Source organism: Mauremys reevesii, linkage group 1, assembly GCF_016161935.1.
Source record: "Mauremys reevesii isolate NIE-2019 linkage group 1, ASM1616193v1, whole genome shotgun sequence".
Taxonomy (NCBI): Eukaryota; Metazoa; Chordata; order Testudines; family Geoemydidae; genus Mauremys; species Mauremys reevesii.
The window spans coordinates 312,625,742-312,645,929 of NC_052623.1; positions in this window are offsets into that span (position 1 = coordinate 312,625,742).

Below are 20,188 nucleotides of genomic sequence, written 5' to 3' on the forward strand. Positions count from 1 at the left end.
AATGCAGGTTAAAGGGCAGAATCCTGTGGATGTGGAACACAAGCACTTAGATCTACTGTGTCATACTTTTTTAAACAAGGATCCAATTATGCCATAAAACCATCTGTTTTGTGATTGAGTTACTGGCTCATTGAGACAGGCCTCTACATTTGAAGGACAAACTGTTTTTGTGTCCCTTCCAAGGCCAAGATCTCATATTAGTGTTTGGCAAAGACAAACTGTTGGAGAGAACAGAAACTTCCCACAAGCCTCTGCATAAGGTAATCACAGATTCCTGGTGTAGGGTTGAAGTGTGATCCATACATACAGTTACAGGCCAATTGATCAAGCATTTCTCATTCTTCTATCCCAGCTACAGCCCTCTCTGTGTGACCACATGGAGGACGGTACCACAGACCGTAGCGTGGCTCCAGCATGGGGAGATGATTTTCCCCATGTAACTTTGTGCTTCATGGTCGCCTCTTCATCTGCATAACAAAAATGTGAAATTTCCACTGCATTCTGTGCTGTCCTCAATGGCACAGGAGGTTGCAGAATCTGGGCCTGGGTTTTATTACAGATTTAAGGGAGGGGATCTCAAAAGCACCTAAGGAATTAAGAAACATTGAAAGTGTCAATGAAAGCCAATAGGACTTACTTATGCTCCTAAAGCCCTTGGCACTTTTGAAAATCTCCTCCTTCAAGATTAATGTTTGCTTGTAGTTATGTTCTTATGAATAAATGGAATGTTTTTAATATTCTGTGTAAATGTTAAATTCTTCTCAATGCATGTGGGCTCCACACTGCTATATATAAGAAATGTTTTCTAGCTGTCCCTCAGCAGGCTGCCAGCAATAATGTGCAACATGTTTCTGAAAGATATATAATGAAAGGTAAAAATATATCTGAGAAGAGGGCTGAGTACAAGGTGATTAACATGTCAGCATTAAGCATCTCAAAAACCATGATAAGCCAGAAACCATGTACTACTACTTCTTAGCGATGTGCAACATGCCTCAGGTGGCACGTAACCAAGATTCATCACCCAATATGGTCTGCTGGTTGGAGCATTAGCTAACCTGGCCTGGGCCAGGTACTACCAGGGAGTGTGATGTGAACACTTTTTTCTTCCTCCCTTCCCCCTCCCCCCCCGCCTCAGATACTGAAACTAAAGAAAACAAAACCAAAAACCAAAAAATGAATAGACTTTGGTTATAGCAGCTGCTGTAGATGTCAGTGAAATGTTGCTGTAGCAAAGCCTATATAACTTTTTTCCGGCAATCAAAACAATATAAAGGTTGTGGACAATCTCAAAAGATAGCCAGACACACATTACCATAAATTAAAAAAAATATATTACAGCTGTCACAATTGCCCATCTGCTATTCATTCAATTGTTGAAGATTAAAAGAATTAGATGTAGTAATTCAGAGAGCAGAGAACAGGCAAGAAATGAGGAACAGGTAGACAGAGAAGAAAGAAAAAGCTTTCAGTATTAAGTAATCTGCTATTCCAAACTTGTACTAATACTTATTCTATCCCAAACTATAACAATAGAGAGAATGTACTTAATTATTTATTGTATTTCTGTATTGTTCCCTTGTTCCCTATACACAGTTAAATCAATAGTAGTGGGTCGTACAGATCAACAGTGTTATATGGCTCTAAATAATTCCCATTACTATGTCACTTCAGCAAAATATTTTTACAGGCCCTCATAGAAAGGCAAGTCTGATGGTCTAGCAGCTGTCCAACATACTATAATGTGGGTGAGGGGAGTCAGAACCTGAACTTATCCCTAGCTGCTTGGGCAGAGACATAGCAACATGTTAGTACACGAGTAAAAGGATCCCTTTTGTGTGGTCTTATAGTGGTGTGGGGTTGAGGAGAAAGTGACAGGGAGAAAAATTAATAAGATTTTACTGTATCAGAAAATAGAAATTTGTTACTAAATGAAAATATTATAAATAGGCAAACCAAGGGTTGATGCTTCCTTTAGATTCTACCAGTCAGTCACATCAGAATCAAGGAATGTTTTTATTTTATTTTATTTTATTTTATTTTATTTTATTTTTTTCTACCCCATTCTAGTGTTTGTAATGTGCTCATCACAGTGGATTCTGAGCTTTATATTGGTTCCCAAGTATTTCAGTACTTCCACAAATGTTGTTAGGCTGTAGTGTTAACTTTGAGATCTGGTGGTACATACAAACTTCTAGAATGTATTTCTCACATTTCTATACAAAGCTTTATCTAAAAACACAGTCACTGTCCTATTTTATGTATATTTTGTTTTTGTCTCTATTTTAAGTGTTGATGAATGAGAATTCCTTAATATATCTGTATATGATCAATGTTCCCAAATAATTTTTTATATTCAGACCGGCCATAAATTATTTGAGTTTCATTTTAGCCTTTCCTTGACTAGGATAATGTATGCTTCTGAATAGGTGAGGCTTCAATGAGGCTATATGGAAGTAGGTTTGTTAGCTTGGTTTTTATGGAACTGATTCATTGCACAAAGTTTTGAGACTCTTCCTAGCTTTCCTGTTCAGGTTGTCACTTGGGAAGCATTTTCTTAACTATTTTGTAGGATTGAGAAAATAAAATATATTCAGATTTTTAAGGCCTGTCTGTTGATCCCATAGTTGTCACCTTTTTTTTCTTTCAGGGAGATTAGCTAGCTTGGGACTCCAGCAGCAGACACAATGCTACCCGATTTTGGTGAGGGAAAACTTGGCCTAGTGGGTAGGGTCATTATAAAATTACCATATGGATATTGCTATGTGTTTTCATTAGAAGGGACCTCTGTGTTTTTTGTACTCTATCACTATAGGGCATATTTACACCGTGTGATGCCATGTTTACCCCACACACATATAATAAAAGGATTTAAGGGGTTGGAGAGGCCAACTAACCTGACTGCTTCCACCTGGAGGGTGAGTCAAGCCTAATTAGGGATAAAGCCCAGCTAAGGGAGAGCTGTTTGTTTTCATAAAAGATCTCTGTGGCCCCAGAAGGGACAGGACTCTGCAAAGTGTCTGGAGCGCCAGGACATTCCTAGGGTCAGAGTAGGCCAAAGGACAGTAGGGCAAAAATGAGGCCAAGAGGGTGGGGGGGCAGTTTTGCCAAACACCATCACATATATACATTTTTGACCTCACCTCTTTCATTTATGCTGTTGCTTTTGACAATGGTCACATCTGGCAACAAAAGAATGTTAGTAAAGAAAGAGTGTTTGCCTGCATTCGAAGCCAACCTTAGTCCTGTTCTTTCAGTTCACTGCACACACATGGACTGCTGTGCCTGAGCATAACCACACTGACGTCAGCCAGATGTGGCACTTCATCTGCATGCAACTTACGCCGGACTGTGGCCAGGGTTGGCCTTACAAGTGGGCAATGTGGGCGACTGACCAGGGCACTGTGGTCAGGGGGGTTGCCGTCCGAGTGTTGTAAGCTGGTGGACCTGGGCTGCCAGAGCGGGATGAGTGCTGGTGAGCCGGGGGCTGGAGCCCTTGGCCAGCCAGGCAGGAGGTGGGCGATGCTGCCTGGCACTGCGAGCCTGGCAGGGAGGCTCAGGCAGCAGAGCTTGCCCCTGTGGAGCCAGAGGGCCAGCCCCTAGGTCTCCGCCTTCCCGTGGGCACAGGTGGTGGCTGCATACCTGCTGATAGGTGGTCAGGGGGTGTATGGCTGGGGAAGCCCCTGGGCTCAGAAATTCCTCCCTGTGCAGCCCGGCCGGGCTCCAGGGCCAGGAACTGGTGCTTGCACCCTGCACCCCATCCCGCTATTCTCAAACTCAAAGAAAGGGTGCCAAAATACAAATTGGCCCAGGGCACCATTTTCTCTAAGGCTGGCCTTGACTGTGGCCACAGAATGGATTTATCCATGACTTATAGGACCCAGACCAAGAGTCAAAGCAAGGTTCTTGTCAGTGGCCCAGTTACCTGTAGTGACCTCAGCCCCACAGAGCTCTACTGCATTGTCCCCTGCAGCCCCAGCCCCTTCTGCTGGTGAACTCATTTCCCTTTTTTTCTTCTTCCACCTCGTTCCGCCCTTCATCCTTCATTCTTAGATGTGTGTGTACTAAATAAAACATCCATAACATAAAAAGTCATTGCTGAAGTTTGTGAAAGAACTGTATTAACTCAGGATTTTCCTGTATTTTTCCATACTTGTGTTACTTAGGAATGGAGATCACCACTGTTAGGTTCGTGTTAATGCATTTGTTTGTGTTGGAATTAATATATAAATATTAATCTTTATTTATTGAGGAGTGGATGTAGCCCATTGGGAATTTGTTAGTCTCTCTGAAATTTTATTCACCTTACATTTTATGCATTACATGATAAGTAATTTTTTTGATAATATGATCTTAAGGATTACTGGAGTGTGATATAACACATACATCAATAACATGCCCCAATTTGTACCTTGGTTTTATAGTAATTATTCTGCAAGAAGCTGTCTAACTCTGATGTTTATTCAGGACAGACAAGAATCTCCCATAGAAGGGGGGGTGGTGGGATGATTGTTAAATGAACTGAATAGGAATAGACAGTGGATTTAATAACTTCAAATAGTGCAGCAGATCAGGAGTTGAGATCGAGACTGTCCAGGGGAATAGGGAGTCTCAGGTCTCTGAGGGCCAGAGGAGACCTGAAGAGAGAAATATGGGAAGTGGCACCATGGGATGAATGCAGGCAATAGGTCCCAATTAATTAAAATGGATTAAGACTGAATTCATGAGCTGGAAGAAATTTCATTTATTTGGAAACTTAAAAATTCACCTCTGATGTGTGAGCCTCCCCACGCCTTCCAGGTGATGTGATCATAGTCATGAAAAGACTTCAGCATGAAAATGCTGACATCCAGGGCTAGGAAAAATGTCTTAACTGACACCTTAGAGAAAAAGAGGAGATAAAGTGAAAAGATCTTTGGATGAAATACATCCTTGAGAGCCAGAGCCCTGCTCAAGGATATGGAGGGGATAAAATGGGTTATAGCAGCAGAGTGAGCCCCAACTTTATCCCCAACAGGTCCTTTTCTAGGGTTGTTGAAGGAGTTTCTGTGGTCCAGCATCCCACACTGGAACCGAGCTCTTTGGACAAATACCCGGGCTCTTCCCAGGTAAGGATAAGCCTGGATGAGAGCCAGAGGCAGGTTTCATTTCATCTGCTGACCACACACATAGCAATGTGGTTTTAGGGAAAATTGACAGCACATTATAAATAATATGAAAAATTGGCTAATTTTAAACACAGCATTTGTGGCGTGAGAACAAAAATATGAAGCAGGAGCAGTCCAGTGAGTGTTTAATCTATTTTTCAAAGAGCTCAAGTGCCTGATGTTTATCATCCTGGACAATAGTGAAAGCTTCAGATGTGCTGGTGTGCTCTGAAAAATTAAAAATATCTATGCTGGTGTCTTACAAAAGCTGAATGTTTTAATTCACAGACTGTGACTGTGCATGTGCAAGTCTGTGTTATTTCCAATACTGCCCAATCTAAACCTGAAAAGTCATAAATATACATGAATCTGCTGCAGTTTGTCAAATGAAATCAGCCACCAACACAAGTGATAACAGTCTTCAACACGAGCACAAACAAGCTCACAGAACAACACATTTCCTCTAAAACATCCATTACCATACAGAGCTGCCCACTTGAGCTGAAGAAGAGGAATCCCTTCCTCTAGATTCTGCAGCTGAAACTCAGATCTGCTGCGGGAGTCTTTCCTCATCATTACCAAGTAAGGCTGGGAAATAGAAAAAAGAGGCCAAGTTCAGTGAGAAATTGACATGGCAGTTGTACTTCACATGCAAATAAACAGAAATTATTTCGTAAAAGCAATTTGGGCAAATACCTAATGCCAAACCTAAACAGCATCCATTGTCTGTATACAACCATAAAGAAACGCTGGAAGAGAGGCTGGCTCTGTTTTCTTCTTTTTCTACCTTAGCTTGCTGAAAAATTACTTCACTCTTTTTCAAGCCCCCTTTCATGTCACACTTCTGCTAACTGCTTGGAATAGGGGGGGCCTTACCCTCAGCCCACTTAAAACAGTCACACTGCTTGTTCAGTGTTTTGGATCAGCAATCTGCTCTGCCCGAAGCCCATGGGACACGTAGCGAGAACTGGTAGCTTTCCAAAATGTGAGCTGTCTGACGGTAGATAAAAAATGGGTCACTCAGCCAAAAATGAGCCCTAAAGCTTCAGGAACCAAACATTACCAGATGGATAACACATTCAGAACTGGCTCTTTTAGCAAGGTTTTGTGACTCAGGTAGTGGATACTAGTGTGGAAGGTCAGTGATGGTTTCTCACAGCAGTGAGGCAGTCCCACCTCTCTACACTTTGTGCAGGAAACCTTCTCGGCTCCCTGACATGGCACTCCCCATGCAACCTGCCTCTCCCCTGCCAGCTCCTCACCTGGGTCAGGGAGGGTACCAGCTGTGGGAAAGCAGGTCAGCCAAGCGCATGTGTTCACAGGAGTTCTTAGAGGGAACTGAATTGAGTGGTAGCTAGGAAGATAACTGTGTATGCTTTGTTTTGACCAGTAGGGAGTGGGGGATGATGAAGTTGTGGCTGAGCAGCAGCCATGGAATCAAAGGAGTGATTCCTTGTCCTTCAGCTGCAGAAAGAGTAGCAATAGTGCTGGTTGTAGGCTGTGTGGTTTCCTAATAATGTAAATCAAGTAGATTTTGCAAAAGGGCTGGGAGCAGACTTAGTCCTATTTTATCAATTCCCAGGCCACCAAAGAGCTAAGTGGTGGTGATAGGCTAGATAACCACCCCTGAAGAACCTGGAGGAATGCCTGCCAACCACTGATTTACGACTACCCCAGATGATGGTTAGAAATGAGGTGGGAACCAAAATGAAACTGAAAACTCACCTGGTGTAGCTTCGGTCTCTGCTCCTGCGGTTGTACAGTAATTTTTGTTGTCAGAAGGGGATGGTGGTACAATGAAGTTTGAGAACCATTGCTCTAATCAACACCCTTTCTGCCTTAGCTTACATATCCTATTTGTAACTTCTTTTGTTCTATGTAGATTCTAACTCCTCTTTATCCCATCCATTCAAACAGTGTCTATCAGTAAAAACAAGGTATCTTCTCTATAAATAAGTAGCTATAATAAAATTAAAACAAACAAAAACAAAATAAAGTTATACTAGAACCAAATATAAAACAGTAAATAGACATGAGAACAACATGTATACAAAAGATGAAAAAAGTAAAATTAGGAGGTAAGGGTTACAAAATAAGAACTATCAAGGCGTGTCAATCATCGCTTTTGTTTGTAGGTTGTTCCCTTTCTCCATACCCTTCATTATGTTTTTCGTCTTTCCATAGCTTTAGCTTTTGAGGACTGAGACAGAGCCTTCCTATAGAAAGGACAGTCGGTGATCAGAAGAGCTTAAAGGCTAAGGGGCAAAGCCTCAAGTTGGTATAGACTGGTATAGTTCCATCACAACAGGTGAGAATCTGTCCACTTGCCTGCTATCAATTTATATTAGAGTCAAACTGAAGTAATACAGTGGTGGTCAGGTTCATTGTGTGTTTACTGCAACTTTGTTTATTAGGTCTGATTTTTCATTGTTTTATATTTTCAAATAGACCTTACATTTTTAAACCTCTTTCTTGGATGAATGTATTTTCTTTCGGTTCATTGTGTTTCTTCTGTGATTTTCATTTTTAACATTTATTTTAAAAATGCATTATAAAGAAAAATGAAAAATACGAAAAAATAGAACATTTTGAAAAATTAGTTCATAATTAGCTGTTTCCCTCTGTGAGATGTGTAAGTACTAGAGATCAAAACATTGCAAACAGAGGCTTTCCAATTTATCATAATTGCTTGCAATGCAAATGATCAGCCAAGTTTACAATGCACAATTAGCTCCCTGATTATCCTGCAAATGCACTTGCACGCTTAAACAGAAGACCACGCCCTGAGGCCTACCCTGTTGTTTCTAGGTTCTGACAAGAATTCCTTCACTCTTCAATGCTGATAACATTACAGTGGGTGCAACTCTAATCCCACACCTAAATGGATGCGTTAATTTCTGTAACTGTTTATCTTTTTGATAACTAAGATCATTACATTTTATAGTGAATCTTGTCTACTCGGTTGTTTTGTTGTTGTTTGTTTTAAATCTTTGTATTATTCATGGGCAAAGTTTCCAAAATGTGGCATCCTATTTTGTAGTGTAGCCGTTTACACACAGTTACTGCTTTTGCAAGTACAAATAAGTAATTGCACACGATATAGGTGGGTTTTAAACAGAATGGGCACCAAATCGCCCATTGTGAGCACATGTATAGTGTAGTTACATGTATAACATTTGTGCACAAAAATGTAGATGACAAGATGAGGATCAGGGTGAATGGATAACCCTCTATGTTAATGAGTACTATCGAAGTTTTGGTGATAACTTGAACCAAAATGTATTTTCATATTTTTTGTTGCATACAAATTATTTGAATTGAGAGTGACTCTGCTTATAATCAACAATATGGGCCATAAATGTGGTGAGGATATGGAACAGCAAATGGTACATGTTTTTTAGTTCATGTTCAAGGATACCATGTAGAATTTATGCATTGGAAATAGGACATTAACCAACCAAGCAGAAAGAGCAGGATGTCTGATCACATAGTCATCAGAGTTTCATTTTTCTTTACCAAAGTGCTTGTAGACTATCTGGTTGATCATCACCTGAGACCAACTAATGCAAAAATTAATCTTTCGCATATCCTAACTGCTCCTATTCTCTCTGAGGCTACTTGTAATGTTGAGTAACAAAGATAAATACAGTCTAATAAACTATTTCTCAGCAGAGGATTGAAAAGTTGCTGGTGGGTGGTAAATACCAAAACATTACTTTTCAACTAGATGACATATAAATTACATAGTCCTCTCCCTTAATAAGTGACATTCTAGAACCAAATTATCTTTTATCCTGTTGTAATGAAGATCCTGCAAAAGAAACGGAAAATGTAGGCAATGAGAGAGATCTTTAGTGGAAGGCTCCAGATCGCTGCAATAATGCTTTCACTTTTTTATATATGTAATATTTATTCCATTTGGCTAGCTTCCCCCTGTCAAGACTCTTTATTACATTTCAGGGACAAATTCCCCCTTAGCCAGTCAATGAACGCTTGAAGGCAGCTGTTACAAACCTCTTGCTCTCCAAATAAATAGAATAAAAAGAAGAAAGTGGTAGCGCCCTTGGTAAAGTGTTCCCTCTTCATAACTAGGGATAAGTCCTTTATCAGTGGCGTGTTCCTCTTCATAAAACCAGAGTTGCCAAGCACTGACATCTGTTGGGCCCTGATTCTCTGCTATGTCCAAGTGCAGTGGTTGTGGCTCCTTGATCTTTGGCTGCCTGGCCCCAGTGAAAGCTGCAGCAGTAGGGGCCTATTCCAACTTCTGTCACTAGCATAAGGTTTAGTGGAGGAGTGCCCATGCCCCAACACTGATACATGGCTTCCATCTCCTGATGCCTGCCTTCAGGGGCGGCTGCTTTAGCAGACCCAAAATCCACCACTTGGCATTGGGAGCTCTTGGCACCTCTGAAAATCAGACTCCTTTTATTTAAGTGCCTAAATAGGGATTTAGTGGCTCAATTCTCCTATAAAGAGCACCAGGAAGCAGTAGAGGGATGCTCAGGGAGTGAGAGACTACAGAGCCTTTTGGGAGCAAGTATGCTCTAGCAGGGAACCCTGAGTTTTCAGGGGAAATGGTTCAGGTTGGGAAGGTTTGGGACATCCCCAGCAGGAAAGAGTATGGGCTTGATGTGGATTTTTGAGAACTTTATTTTGGGAATTAGTTTGTTATGTAAATAAACCCAGCCCTAAGGAGGGGCGTGCTGCACTAAAGAAGAATCTGTGTGAAGTGTTTAAGAAGCCCCTGGAAGGGGGAAATTAAGGCAGGGAAACTGCAGAGTGACCCTAGGCCATAAAGGGGTGCTTGGGAGGTGGCCAGCCCCTATGACAGTCTCATTTCATATTCTCGTTGTCTGCTCAATGCACTTTGATAATCGCTAATGGGCTAGTCAGATATACCTAGTGGGTTCTAAAGTAATTTTTTTTTCTCTTATTCAGACCTACTTTCACATCACTATCCAAGCACACACAAAAAAGCTAGCTTTTTACAATCTGATCATGTAATCTTAGTAACACCTACTTATATCAAAATGCTACCTATTAACTAGCTTAAGATATTGATCTGAAAATGAAATGGGTATTCCATTTCCTTTTTTACTAATTTTATTTTAAATATTTCATATTTGGATATATCGATCACTTTTGACAAATTTATTCCCCACACATCAGAGGTCAGATTTAGTCCTTGTAGCTTAGACATATTAACGATAGCTGAGAAGGAGACTAATTATCATAGATCCAGCAGGGGTAGAGAATACAGTGTGCTTGATGGAAAGAGAAGTTTAAACAAAAGAAAATAACTCCATCATCCCCAATCCTCTGGGCTCACACATCATTTCTAGGATCTTCTTCTGGCTCCAAAATAGCTATGGCCTTGACGTATTCTCCACTGATTGACTTCCTCAATGGTATATCAAGAAGTGTGTAAAACCCATAGATGAAATACCTGCTACATGTATCAATTAACGTTACAGTTCTAAACATTAATCTGTACTAATATTCCCATGAAAGCTACAAGATTCGCCCTTAATAAGTCCTAAATGCCATAATTCATTAAAACACTTTTAACTTGTATTTGAATGCCCTTTCATAATTGGCATTAGGGCAATCAACTAGGGAAGGTGTTTTTTTGATGCCATCCCTGGAACAGCGTACATTTATCAACAAAAATCAATATTAACATTCTTTATTGCCCAAATAATTTATGTTCCAGTGATCACAGATTCTGCTATCTTTGTGCAATCCAGTAACACAAATATAGAGTGCACCATCCCAAGCATGAAGTCTCAGTACCACTTTACGACAGAGCAAATGGACAAAATAGGAATTAATAAGTCAAAATGATGGCATACCTGCCAGTCTCCATTACCAGCAAACATAAACATAGCAACACTTCAATAATGTTTGTGTAATATTTCATGCATAATAAATGCATCTCTATTTTCTTGAGGACAAATCTTGCATTACTATGGACATGGCAGCATTCTTGACCCATGCATTGTCACCAATTTCATTGTGACTTGGAGACTTTGGGGGGGTGGGGGAAAGCCATATATGTTTTTATTTAGTCTTGGTTTGTTGTTACATTACTACTTATAGCACAGTAGGTCTCTGTTAGAAAAAGCAGTAGACATAAGTATTTGTTGTATTAAAAATATAATAGCAGCACATGTAAGAAAGTATTATCTTTTACCTTTGTTCAAAGGTGTAGAAATATACATATTACTCTGGGGACTCTATTTGCAAGATTTTTCCCTACCTTTAAAAAAATATTTTCTATCATCTCTGGAAAGGAAGAGGAAGGCCTCTGTTAATCCCATACAAAGGCCAAATATGGTCCTAAAATTGTAGATCACTCTAGAGACAACTATGTAGGTTTGCCAAAGATTTGGAGCTGCATGATCTAATGAAAAATACCCAGTAATTCTTCTGGAAGTGAGGCAGTCCAAATATCCATTTAATGGGGCTCTGTATTTTTGATAATTTAATATAAATCTACTCTAATCCCCCTTTTACTCCATGTATTATTTACTATTCACTATGCAAACTTGTTCATTTAAATGATTGTGCCCTAGCCCAGGTTGTGCCCCATTGTTGTCTTTGACAGTTCAAATAGCCTTGTAGCCTTCAAAGCTATTGTAGTTGTCGCCTTTAAAACCTGGCATTACTTCACTGAGGCTCTTTCTTAATCTACTCTTTTCCTCAGAGTACAGAGCTTGTGTCTCTAACCTTTCTGAATAACTAAGATCCTTGTGTCTCTGTGGCACTCTGCTTGCCCTTAACTGCACCTTTCCCATTTCTATAATATACTTTTTTATAAAAAGGTGACCAGAACTGTGCCATTTTCCTAATGCAGACTCATTAGTCCCTTGTAAAGTGCTGGAATAATTTCCTCAGATTTCAGAGGGGTAGCCGTATTAGCAGGGGCGGCTCTAGGCACCAGCAAACCAAGCTGTTGCCTAGGGCGGCCAAATCTAGGGGGCGGCAGGCTGGGCCGGTGGACCTGCCGCAGGCATGACTGCGGGAGGTCCACCGGAGCCGCGGACGACCGGACCTGCCGCAGGCATGACTGCGGAGGGGGCGCTCATCCCGCGGCTCGGCTGGACCTCCCGCAGGCATGACTGCGGCAGCTCAAGCGGAGCCGCCGGATCCGCGAACCGTCCGCAGCCGTGCCCGCGGGAGGTCCGCTGTTCCCACGGCTCCGGTGGAGCTCCCGCAGTCATGCCTGCGGCAGGTCCGCTCGTCCCGGGGCTGCCGCGGGAGCTCAACCGGAGCCGCGGGAAGAGGAGACCCACCGCGGGACCGAGGAAGGGCGGCGCAGCACACCGCGCTGCCTGGGGCAGCCTATTTTCTAGAGCCGCCCCTGCGTATTAGTCTGGATCTGTAAAAGCAGCAAAGAGTCCTGTGGCACCTTATAGACTAACAGAAGTTTTGGAGCATGAGCTTTTGTGGGTGAATACCCACTTCGTCGGATGCATGTAGTGGAAATTTCCAGGGGCAGGTATATATATGCATGCAAGAAGCAGGCTAGAGATAACGAGGTTAGTTCAATCAGGGAGGATGAGGCCCTCTTCTAGCAGTTGAGGTGTGAACACCAAGGGAGGAGAAACTGGTTTTGTAGTTGGCAAGCCATTCACAGTCTTTGTTTAATCCTGAGCTGATGGTGTCAAATTTGCAGATGAACTGAAGCTCAGCAGTTTCTCTTTGAAGACTGGTCCTGACGTTTTTTGCTGCAGGATGGCCACCTTAAGATCTGCTATTGTGTGGCCAGGGAGGTTGAAGTGTTCTCCTACAGGTTTTTGTATATTGCCATTCCTAATATCTGATTTGTGTCCATTTATCCTTTTCCTTAGAGACTGTCCAGTTTGGCCGATGTACATAGCAGAGGGGCATTGCTGGCATATGATGGCGTATATTACATTGGTGGACGTGCAGGTGAATGAACCGGTGATGGTGTGGCAGATCTGGTTAGGTCCTGTGATGGTGTCGCTGGTGTAGATATGTGGGCAGAGTTGGCATCGAGGTTTGTTGCATTCCTCAGATTTATATTAAAAAACACAATTTATTCACACCCCCCAGAACAGTTTGCTTTTTTTTTTTTACTGCTGTTAAACGCTATGCAAAAGACTTCAGCATTTTTTTTGCTATAACCTTAATTTCTTTCTCTTCCTAAATACTGGTAGTGTGTTATGGTTAAGGGTACTACATTGAGTCTGTCTGTTCCTTTTGTTTTTATTGCTAAGAGTATATAGGGTGGGCCAGAGGGCAAGTTTGTGAGAAGGCAAAAGAATGATTTTAGTGGTGAGGTCAGGGGGATCCCCCCTCTATCTCTCCCACTAACTGCCACCCCTCCCTCCCCCTGCCTCATTCTTTTGTTCATTCTCCCTCTCCCCAGCACATCTGAGGAGGAGGCTGAAAGCTGAGTGGAGGAGAAGTGGGGTTGGAATTGGTGAGGGAGACACTGAGAAGAGGAGGCACTGCTGGACTATGGAGACATGAGGTGAACAGCAGGGGCATCTGTTGTGGAGAAGTGGGAGCCCAGACTGGAGTTTGTGAGGGTCTGGAAGGCGCTGGCTGGGAGGGAAGGAGAGTGACTGGGTGGACGTGTGGAAGAGATGGAGGCTGGGTTGTGGCTTTCTGGGAAAGAGAGAAGGGGGCCAGTGAGAAGAAGAGGGAGGGTTAGATTTGTGAGGAGGAATGAGGGGGTCTGTGGGAGGCAGAGGGGGCTGGGTTGTGGAGTCTGTAGGAGATACAGAGGAGTGAGGGGGTTTGAGGGAGGGTTGCTGCATTGTGGGGTTGGGTGTGGGAGTCAGAGGGGTCTGTAGGGCTGGTGTAGTTCTATGGGCGGAAGGAAGGGAAGGCTGATGGATCACTGGGCTGTGTCCCAGTTTGGGCCTGAATGAGGACAAAGAGCTGCCTTTGCCTCAGGCAGGAAGGGGATTTTGCAAACCAGGACTGCCTCCGGCTCAGCCCAGCAGCAGTCGCTCTCGCATCCTGAGCTAAACCTGGAATTAGACCACTTTTAGCCAACCTAACCAGTAGTCTGGGTCAGAACTGGAAAATCAGGACATGTGATCATCCTGCTCTGAAACCCACTGGGTTTTCTTTCTGCAGGCCTTAGATGCCTTAACAGCTGGTTCTCTGTGCATGGGTTCTGGGCTCTTGTGTTTGGTTTTTACCTAACCCAAAACTCAAAGCAAAGCAAGTTTCTCCTGACTTGTGGTTTCATTATGAAACATTCCCACAGCATTACAGCTAGGTGGGCTACATTAGCTGTTTAAAATCAAGCAGCAAACCTTCCTAAGACTTAGGATAGAAAACAGAACAAAGTACTCACTGGATTGAAACAGCAGAAGTATTTAAAAGTCTGTAGGAAGGATAGAACTATTTAATTGGAATTTGGCCAGAATACTGAGATAATCCTCCAAGTCTTACATGCTGCAGTCTTACATGTTGGGATGGCCACAAATCAATCCTTTAACATTACAATGGAGGTGAAAATTACCACTTCAACCTGAGATGGAACTAGCCCCCTTGACTGGGGGCACCTTGTTGTTTTCTGCCTTGGTCTTACTGCGGGAACTGCCTGCAGGTGTGAGGGAGGTGTATTCAGAGCACCTACTGAGTCCTCCAGAAGACTAAGTGGTGAGAGAGGAGTGCTGTGGCTCCACCTGGTGACTCATTAAATTAAAAGATGGAAGGGGAGACTTCCAGAGCCTTCTTAAAACCAGGGAGGTAATGAAATGGGAGAGAGGAGGACAATCTGCTCTTATATTCTCCCTGTCCCATCCACTGGGCCAAAGATGACAGTGTTGACCCTCCATTTGTCCACTTCTCTCACACCCATCTCCATGCTTTCTTCCATGTCACTCTTTTGCCTTTATACATAGACTGCTCTTCCTGAACTGATCCGTGTTGTCAGTAATTTCTATTCCATCTAATCCCTCCTTGGCACCTGCTTCCACTGAGATAGCCACAAGAAATTAGCCAACTAACAATGGCTAGGTTAAGATTAAAATCTAAGACAGGTGAGAACCGGTAGATATGGACAGACAGACAGATGTGGTCAATGTGATAGGCTGTGGTATGCACACCAGCCGCCTACCTGCTATTTGTAGACACAGGGGGAATTCTCTACTGGCAAGCTGTGGCCATTTCAGGCAGCACAAAATACCCAGAAATGGAACTGAGAATTTGGCCCACTGAGTTTAAAAACAGCATTATTAATTGAATATTACAATAGATATGCTCCCAAGTCAGGAAATTCAGTTGTAAAGTCCTAATACCGGTGTTAATTCGCCCATCTACCCTTCTATATATAGTCTGAAGAGCCCCTTAGTCATGACATACTTCTCAATCCTCTGTTCCAGTATGGACCTCAAGTCCAGTGAACATACCCCTCCATTACATAAGGGGAAAAGTTCTGACCCTCTTTCAGTCGACCCATCTATTAAGGGCCACAGCTGCCATCATACAAATTACCCATCATACAAAAAGAAGATAACCATCCCACATCCTGTTACAGATAGCATACCTTGCTGTATTACATGAGCTTGCCCGACATGGGCTGGAAGGAATTCCACTATTCCAAGTTTATTCTAGGGGTCTGAATAAGACATACCCTCTAGATACAGATACAACCAGAGATCTTCATGTATCTTATCTACACTATATACAGTACTGTTCAGAGGCCAAAGACAGAAACCAGATACTTTTTCAACATGGGCACGATCTTGTATGTTTCATAATAATAAAAGTAAAGCCCTTATTTTTGTAATGCCTACACAACAGGACTTTAATACACAACAGGACAGACTTTCTTTTATGGTCCCTTATAATATGGCTTAACTTCTCAGGCTAAACAATCTGTTCCATTTTGCAATGACACTGAGAGGACGTGTCCCAGACCTGAAGAAAAAGCCTGTGTGGCTCAAAAGCCTGGCCCTCTCACTAATAGAAGTTGGACGAATAACAAATATTACCTCACCCACCTTGCCTTTCTTTTACATAGCAACCATGAAATGGCTGCAGGCCATATGTGGAGGGTGGGTGGAGAGTTAGTGGTAGATTTAGATATTCTGATTTATAAGATATTTTTAAAACAATAGCATCCTATTAATATTGGTCTCTTAGAGACCTGCATACAAAACTTGAACTGTATCTTAATGACTTTTTGGACAGCATTCCAGCTGCTGACATCCCATAGTTCACAACTGGGCTTTTTTCTCATTCTTCAAGGTGCATATTAGTCCAGCAACAAAATACAGTTATGTAATATAACACAGAAATAATATTGTACAAGGGAGTGTATAGGTAATGCACAGATTCTTCTGTGAAGGTGTAGGTAGCAAACTCAAAGGAATAACATGAGAGAAATTGGATTGGGAATATCTATTTATTACAAATGCTATTTAATTAAAAGAAATTTATAGCAGATTAGTTGTGCCATTACTTTCAGTAATTTTCAAAATCACAACAAAAATATATTAATGCATTATGCTATCTTATCTTCACGTGTAGTGATTTGTTTAACCACTTTGCATAAATTAATGGAAAGCAGGAGAATCTCTATAAGCATGAGGGAATTCACAAGGCAAAGCGATAGGGAATCACTTTATTTCCATCCTTACTAGCCTGTCCAGGAAGAAAGAAATGTTCCTGCACCTAACAGTGTTGTTCTTGAACTGCACACACAATACCTACTGACATCAAAGGACGTGGCACTGCAGACAGAGGACAGTATGTGGACTGAAAGGAGAAATAAAGAGAATTTGTGGATTGAAAAGTCAAATTTAGACCCATACTCAGTAGTGATGGTTTGTGCAGGAATATTTTTAACTAAATAGCTACCTGTGAACTTGTCTGTTTTAGCCTGGGGTTCATGCTTAATGTTGTGAATTTGTGTCTCAGAAGCTTGCAATTTAATTAATAGAAAATTAAGGGAATTTCAAGCCAAATTGAAAAATGGAACCTGTGCATGTGAATCTTTGTGTACAGAGTTTGTGCATGTAAATCAGCTACTTCCATGGCACCATATCTTCCTTCCCTCTATCCCAGGAGCAGACTGAGAGTCCCCTGCTGTTTGAGGGGCTGCCACTGAGAAGGGTCAGGTCAATGGCAGAGCTCATGGGGGATGGTGGCAGCCTTGAGTTGTATGTGTGGCACCTTTTCTAGCATACTATGCAATTGACAAAAGGAGCAATATGACAATAAGTTTCACATGGGGCCGGAGAGCAAGCTTGTCCTGCACTCCCCTGGCAGCAACGTCTCCTGTCTTGCAGGGTTGGGTCTGGCTCCTTACGCTAGGCATTGCCATATGACACATGGGGACTTGTGGCCACTCACTGAAATTTGGCCCAGACACCCCTTTGTCATGATAGAGGCTCAGACAGGCCAAACCTGAGTGGTGTTACAACTCCATGTGCCAGATATCAATGTTTAGCATGGAGACAGGGGCGTCTCCAGGCACCAGCACGCCAAGCGCGTGCCTGGGGCGGCAAGCCACGGGGGGCGCTCTGCCGGTTGCTGCGAGGGCAGCAGGCATGTTGCCTTTGGCGGCATTCCTGTGTAGGGTCCGCTGGTCTCGTGGCTTTGGCGGACCTCCCACAGGCTGCCGCCAAATCCACAGGACTGGGGACCTCCCGCAGGCAAGCCACTGAAGGCAGCCTGCCTGCCGTGCTTGGGGCGGCAAAATACCTAGAGCCGCCCCTGAGTGGGGACCTGAGGCTAGACCTGCAGGACGGGTGTTGCTACCGCTATGTGGCTATACGGCAGATTCTCTCTCGAGCCCATCACTTATGACCCATTGTTCCCTCCCCTGTTGCAAAGCCTGGCTCTGCCATGGGTCAGGCAGGAAGGAGAGAGCCAGGGGAAAGTTTGGTGAGATACATATCAATCCCTCCTTCTTCATGGAGAAGCTGTATAGCGGTGTGTCAGCATCTGAACAGGCTCCCTCTTTTTAATAGCTCTCTGACCTCCAGTGAGCTGTAATACTTTGATCTAATTTCAGTTGTTGGGTTTTGTGTGGAGATGCTGGGTGATGTTGGTGGCCTGTGATATTCAGGAAGTCAGTCTAGACGGTCACTGGGGACCACCTGTAAGTGCCAATACCTCTCCCAATCTTGCACGGGCCTTCAGAAGGCCAGGAAGTGGTATGGATACCCTATAGGGCAGCAGAGCTTCATAAACAATCCCACTGCTACTTCCAGATGATGATCAAGGAGCACCTGATAGCTATTTGTGCATGACAAGAAGGGATAAGTGTCTCGTCGTTAACGCAGTGTCTGGGAGTAGGACTGTTTCTTGGCTCCCATTGCTCTGTTGGGAGAGCCCAGACCACACCCACTAGCCAGTTCTGTACAACTACTCAGTTCAAGATTACAACATAGCCTTTAAGAAATCAACTTTAATACTCTTCAGTTCTATTAGTCCTCTTGGAAAAGTGACTACCTCACCCATTCCATTCAACATAAATACTCCATCTTCATCTCACCTCTCTGAATTAACTTCATGTTTACTAGTTAATGTAAAAAAATGACTTCAGCTTAAAAAACAAAGCCTCGAATAAACCCTACAGTATCACAGTTCATTGATGTCTAAGCTTTACATATGTATAATCTGTTCCACAGAACAAATTCCTTGAAGGCCTTCAGTGCTCAGAATATCTTTATTTATATCTTTATCTTCTTATAACTCAATACCCTATCTATTGTACTTTGAGGACTAGATATTATTTGCCCTCAGATGATGAGACCCTTGACACCTTGTTCACTTTTGCCTTATAGTCATTGTTCTGAATGCACAGCTTCTACTTTTTATTATAACTCAGACATGCAGAGTGCACTTGACAATTCACAGCTAAGAATGCACCTCATTTTTCACAAAAGAAGTATTAGATCAGATTGAACCTCTCTTACTAGTTGGGGATGTGCAATGAATTGGCTAAGCAGAAACTACAATTCCTTTCTAACTCCTATGACCCTTGGGGATTGACTCGCAGGCACAACACCAGGGCCGGTGCAACCATTTAGGCGACCTAGGCGGTCGCCTAGGGCACTGGCATTTGGGGGGCACCATTTTCTTCAGCAGCAACCGCGGCGGCCGGATCTTCAGCCGCCCCAGTCACCGCCGGCATTTAGGCGGAGGGACCTGGGGCTGGGGAGCACGGGGAGGGCCGCCTGCATCAAGTAAGCGGGGGGGCAGCACGCAGGGGAACTCCCCGCCCCAGCTCACCCCTGCCCCGCCTCCTCCCTAGCACGCCGTGGCCGCTTCACTTCTCCGGCCTCCCAGGCTTGCGGCGCCAATCAGCTTAGGCGCCGCAAGCCTGGGAGGCGGGAGAAGTGAAACAGCCACAGCATGCTTGGGGTGCTTGTGCATGGAGCAGGGGTGAGCTGGGGTGGGGGGAGGGGTGCCTCAGATCGGAGGGTGGGGAGCTGCCGCACGGGGGGCGCCTCAGGGTGGAGGGGAGCTGCCATGGGGGGGCACCTCAGGATGGGGGCGCGGGGAGGGGAGGGTGCAAGGTGAAAGTTTCGCCTAGGGCGTGAAACATCCTTGCACCGGCCCTGCACACCACCTTTTGCTGACCAATGGGGAGGGACCAAAAAGTCTGTTGAAATCATTGACCCAGGAGGTAACCTTCCTGTGGGGGGAAGGCAGCAGCAGTGGCCACACAGTGATCTGGGAGAGGAACAGGGAAACTGATGTTGCAGAGGAAGCACAGAGGAACCATGTGGCAAGCAGGAAGCCAATGGGAGTAGGGAGAAATAATTATAAATAATTATATAAATATAAAAATAAAGACATAATTTTCCCATCCTGCAAAGCTTGGAAATTTCAAAAATTTTCCATTTTCCATTATGATGAAACTTGTCATGGGAATGTCTGAGTGTCAATGAAACTTTTGGGAAATGTTTCTGAGGTCCAGGGTGGAATGTCTGGTGAAAACATTGTGCAGTGGGATGACTCTTGAGACCTTTGGAGGGAGGGGAAAATACCTCAGACTAGCTAATAGCCTGGTGACTATGGTATTCACCTGAGATGTG